General features: G+C 41.2%; 1 pseudogene across 1 annotated transcript; it reads left to right on the top strand.

The window, feature by feature from the left end:
* The first annotated feature begins 1,014 nt into the window (after positions 1-1,014).
* LOC147625963 (thiamine thiazole synthase 1, chloroplastic-like) lies at positions 1,015-4,168 on the top strand (annotated as a pseudogene). The gene is made up of 2 exons (XR_015268818.1): positions 1,015-1,846; positions 2,423-4,168. The product of XR_015268818.1 is annotated as a thiamine thiazole synthase 1, chloroplastic-like (transcript).
* The last annotated feature ends 1,753 nt before the right edge of the window (positions 4,169-5,921 follow it).

The following is a 5,921-nucleotide window of genomic DNA, read 5'->3' as shown; positions in this document are numbered from 1 at the left end:
TAACCTTTCATCATCAATATAGCTCATCTCAACATTACAACTAGCTTGAGCTAAGGTCATAGATGTCTAGAATTTGTGCAACACAGTCATTATATTATATTGGATGGCAAACCAAATTGTATAGTATTGATCAAAGGTTGATTATCAAATGCTATTATTACATGTAAAAGGTGGCATCTTGAAGAGGCACATGACAAGTGCCTCTTTGGAGGCATCTTTAAGAGGCACACGAAAAGTGCTAGTAGGCACATGTTGTAGGCATATGCGTTTGTGTAATGGAGTGCAAAAAGTGTGAGTCATTAATGCCCTCTTGGAGCTATTTAAGGTTGTACTTTGGGCTCCCATTGTGAGAGGATTAGTAACGCAAATTGCCGTTATGCCTTGTGAAGTCTTTATTCATTAACTTTATCATTGTTTATCATTAATCCCTAGTTGCTAAATGTATGACATTGCTATCTTTACTTTCAACTAATTTGAGGATATTCATACACATCGCCCCCCCACCCCTTTGTAGTTTTTAAGTTTAATAATTGGTGAGGGTGAGGGCACACAAAGATCGGCTTTGACTAAGGCCTTTTAAATAAAAAAGCTCCCGATAGAAATGCGAATTTCTCTTTCATTGAGCTTGGAGGCTTGTTTGTCAAAAAACTGTAGATTTTGAAATAGAGTTGGAGAAAAAGAGCTCTATCTGTTGAGTGTGGAGTAGTGCCCTCAACCCCTTAGTGGGAGGAGGCTCTTAGGGGAAATCAAGCTCCAAGTCCAATTAAAATATATTCCCACGCAAGTGCTCTCGACAGTCTAGTGTATATGTATCAGTTGGAATTAAGAAAAACTAGCTGAGATTTGAAGTAATCGTTATTTTTAGGAATGATTTCTCATATATTTTATTATAAAACCGGCATATAGTAGAGATTTAAGAACCAAAAAGTCCTTATTTTTTTGATTGGTTGAAAAATATGTTTTTTTTTGGCCCACTCAAAGAATGTATGACTTTGAGAACACACCATAAAAACCAGGAGTTGCTAGCCTGTTTCTGGTGCAGACATGGCGTCTTTTGCAGCAACCTCTGTTACCTCCAACGCCGCAGCTACCCCCTTCCGGCCTGCCCAGTCTCTCTCATCTGCCTCCTCATTCCTCTTAGGCTCCTCCCTAGCCCCCCCTCTCCGCCCACCCGCCGACGGCCTCCCCCGTGCCGCCGCCGCCGCCCAAGCCTCCCTTTACCCTCACGACAATAGCTACAATCTTTCCCATTCGCGACGTCGCCCGGGAGATGACTCGCCGCTACATGTCCGACATGATTACCTATGCCGATACCGACGTTGTTGTCGTCGGCGCAGGCTCGGCGGGCCTCTCTTGTGCCTACGAGCTCAGCAAGAACCCGAGCATCAACATCGCCATTATCGAGCAATCGGTCAGCCCGGGCGGCGGCGCATGGCTGGGTGGTCAGCTTTTCTCTGCCATGGTCGTTCGGAAGCCCGCCCACCACTTTCTGCGAGTATGATGAGGAGGACACATATGTGGTCATCAAGCATGCTGCCCTCTTCACATCCACCATCATGAGCAAGCTCCTTGCCAAGCCTAATGTGATCAAGGAGAATCGTGTTGCCAGGGTTGTTACTACCAACTGGGCGCCACACCCAAAGCTGCATGGACCCTAACGTCATGGAGGCTAAGGTGGTCATGTGGCCATGATGGCCCCTTTGGCGCCACCGGCGTGAAGAGGCTGAAGAGTATTGGCGCCCTGGCATGAAGGCCCTTGACATGAACACAGCAGAGGATGCCATCAAATTCACTCGCGAGGTGGTCCCCGGTATGATTGTCACTGATCGATGGCTCACCTAGGATGGTATGACTTTTCACCTGTGTCTGGTTTTGTCTTTGTGGTTTTTGTATCTTGGTTCAATCTTAGAAATGGTATCTAGTGGCTCGTTGTCATGTGTCAAACTTTAAGCTACAGGTATTTTGGGGCTTTGCTATGCTTTGAGCTTGTTTTCTTGTGCATGCAGTTCATTGCGTTAGTTTTTTGTGCCACAGCCCTTCAGGGACTGAGCATATTTAAATTGTTCACAAGGTTTATGCATGGCATGACAGGGCTCAGCATGAATGTGCATGCTATTTTGTGCTACCTCTTTCTCCATGCAACTCTATGAAACTCAGCCTTTCGCCATTATGTGCACATGCAATTTTTTACGTTTGCATGGTGTGTGCTCTTAAATTGGCCTCACAGTTTGTGAATGCTTCTTCATTGGTGTCTCTATGTATCCAAGTGGCTACAGAATGCTCCATGTTTGCGCGGTATTTACCCCTATATTAGCCTCTTGGATAATGGCATGTTGATACTTTTTCACTCCTCATCCATACCATTTGATATTTGGTGCATGCTGTCATGGTGTCTAAGTTCTTCAATTGTGCATCTTTCCAGGGACCCACTTTTGGAGCTATGATGGTTTCTGGTCAGAAGGCAGCCCATCTTGCACTGAAGACGCTAGGGCTTCCCAATGCTCTTGATGGCACTTACAAGCTTGGAGGAGTGCAGCCAGAGCTTGTTTTGGCTTCGGCTGAGGATGAGACCTCTATTTCTGCATAGACTTTTCTGGCTTTTTTCAGTATTAGTTTATGGCAGCTTTTCCTTTTAGCAGTTAGCTTGTGACAAGGAAGGAAAATAATGTGACTTTGGTTTTGGTTGAGTGTCACTTTTTTAGTCCTAATTTTTTAAGGCACCAGGGGTGCTCTCTTCGAAAGAAGTGGGCTGAGATAAAACCCTTAAGACCAGGATAATGCCTGCAAAGGGAGTGAGCCGGTTTTTTTTGTGTATGTGCAGGTATGCTTGTCAGCAATGCTGTAGCTTATGACTCCCAACCCAAGGTTGTTCCAGTGAGATAAGTCGCATAGGCAGGGATGAAACGGTTAAGGCTTTTTTCAAACTTAAGCTTAATTCAGCTGGCCTTGTATGCCTCTATGTAGTGGCTTGAGAAGGGAGCTGTGTGTTTGGCCTGCCTAACGATCAGGTGGCCCTTCAACGCTGTATCCTCCTTGGATAGCATGCTCTCAAAAGATCTGTTAGCACGTTTCATCGGGGGCAGGGGTAGAAATGTGTAGTTTATCTAAACCCCCCACGTAATGGGATAGAGGTAACAGTTTTGAACTAAGGATGATGTGTTGGTTTGACTGATCTCTGGGCTTATCAGGAGTGAGCTCCTTGTACTTCCATGTTAACTGTAGTTCTGTGTGGGACTCATAGCTTAATGTGCCTCACTTCTTTTTGTAGAATACTTTTAATCAGAAGAGGGTAAACTCTTTCCGTATGACTAACTTTTTTGTTCCCAAATTTGAAGCATTCTTGCATTTCGCCATTTGTAATGTGCTATGTTGCTTGTGTGTCAAATTATGCAGCATGCCCTGCAAACCGAGCCTGCCCATCTGCAGACCTTAGCTAAAAAGTTGCAACATCTCGTGGTTCTTCATGCACCTGGGGGCAGGTTGTCCTTGAGAAAGCTGCTTGATGTTCTAGGACACATCATGGTATCTTGGCCAAACAGTTGTTACATCCTCTGGCTCTTATGCATCAGGGCAAGGGCTCTGATGTGTCCTGATAAATTTCAGGTTTAAGAAGCCTTTTTAATTCAGTCAGAGATGTTCAGTCATGGACTATCGATTAATGTCTTCCAGTGAAGTATTGTGTCAACTTAAGCATCTCGTGGCTCTTGATCGGTAAGGGGCAAGGGTGTTAAGGTGTTCTGATAAGTTTCATCTTTGTCAAGTCACCGCCGTGAGTTGGTCACACCCTAAGGTAGTCAGGGAAGTGAATTCAATCAGGGACTACAGATTAGAGGACTTACAAGTCATAAAACTTATGACTACAAAATTTTAGGAGGTTATTTTGAAAATTTGCAGATTTGTTAGCTAAGTTTTAACCGAAATTTTCCTTAAATTTTACAGTTTTTTGAATTCAAGAAAATGAATTATACGGGTAAAAAATGAGAATTTTGCAGGTCCATTGTATATAATTTACAGGTTTTCTGTGAATATTGCTTCAAGCAAGTACTGTGCCAAATTTAGGTTTTAAAATTTTTTCCCCATTACACCTTTTGACCTGCATTAGTAAAAGAGAAATTGTAAGGGATGTATTGAAGTTTTGTCTAGGCGTTGGAATTTTTGAAAATTTGGAAAGTGGCATTAAAATTTCCATTTGAGAAAGTCCGTGTTTGGCAGCACCCCGATGTTAATGGTTTTTTAAAAAGAAGGATTGATTTATTTCGTTGATCTAACGTTCGTGCTTGAAAACGATAGCTTTCTATGATTAATTGAAAGATTTTTATTTTTCACTCATTGTGGCCCCCTATTTGGATTACTCAATCTTGTTGGCTTTTTTGTATTAACAAGTTAGGGATATGGTTCAAAACGTGTCTTTAGAAATCCTCTCTCTCTCTCTCTCTCTTCTCCTCATCTCTCTCTCTCTCTCCCTTTTCTCTTCTCTTGTTCACTGAGACAACAGTATGTTGTACTACAACAAGCATAGAGCATTTGCTAGTCTTTGTATAAACACTACCCATTTTATTGTTTGGATCTAGTAGGCCATATTGAGCCTCAGTATCTCTCTCTCTCTCTCTCTCTCTCTCTCTCTCTCTCTCTAAGCCCATTTGATTAGAAATTCTTCTCTTTTTTCTGTGAGGTATCCTGTTTAAGGGGAACATTTGTGGTGGTTGCGATTTGCTTCGTTGATATTTGATAGATTATACTTAGTTCTGGTCTTGCTCTCAGATATCTGGCTTGCAATCAGATCCAGATTATACTTAGTTCTGGTCTTGCTCTCAGATATCTGGTTTGCAATCAGATTCATTGCTGCCTGGTCTCACACTTATTATTGATTGTTTTCTTTGTGGAATCACATTATTGAGACTTTTGTACCAATTAGAAAAATGAAGCACCTACAGAGGTGGGTGCACCACGTTCGGTGCCTAAGTTGATTTTAAAAATTGAGTTGAGGCTGATGGACAGAGAATGGGAAAGATAGAAAGTGTTGTCTACCTTGTTCCTTTTTTCGTTTTAAAATAATGCTAGAGTTGGTACTGAAATACATGCCACTAGGGTAGATTTGAAACCAGAACTGGTACTGAAATACATGCCAGTAGGGTAGATTTGAACCAACAACCTATGATACGCCACTAGGATATGCTGTTGGTTCCCTATAAAATGTACTTCAAAATATAGTAATAAATGCTTTAGTTAATCGATTAACTTAGTGGTTTAATTTTTGTTGATTGATACTAAGAGAATAATGTGAATGTTGTTGACAACACTATCTATTTTAGAATATACGGAGGTTCATGTGTTAATATCAATTTATTTTTATTGTTGTATAGGTATTGTTGGTTGGTTACTATCCCTCAAGAAATTAAATTCCATGGATAATGGTGTTTGCTTACACGAGAGAGAGGACTATTATTAGGAAATGAAGTATCACTTCATGCACGTGTTGAACGTCAAATAATTTAATTAGTAAACTTCAAAGCCAAGGCATATATGTTATATCTTAACAACATTATTGTCTTGAAAATTTCACTAAAATTTTGTGCTCTCATCGCTATCCTAAATTTGAGGGGTATTTTAGCAACTTGCAACACACATTTTACATGTTTTACAATGTAATGCATTTTGTTCTTTTGGGTCTTTAAAGGCAAAGGGAGCATTCAATGAATAGGAGAGGTGCATGAATGTGCTTTACAATCCTCAAGAGTCCCATTTGCCCACTTTGAATAGGAGAGGTGCATGCATGCATATGTGCTTTACAATGCTCAAGAGTCCCATTTGCCCACTTTGATTGTGAGGCCATGGCCCAAAATATTAAAGACAATAATTGTACTTACATAAAATGCATTGCAATTGATTTCAATAGTTGTCACTTCAAAAGAAGATAAAAA

This window comes from Cibotium barometz, chromosome 23 (assembly GCF_041138505.1).
Source record: "Cibotium barometz isolate CiBa-2024 chromosome 23, ASM4113850v1, whole genome shotgun sequence".
Classification (NCBI taxonomy): domain Eukaryota; kingdom Viridiplantae; phylum Streptophyta; class Polypodiopsida; order Cyatheales; family Cibotiaceae; genus Cibotium; species Cibotium barometz.
This window is presented reverse-complemented; position numbering and strand designations above follow the sequence as displayed.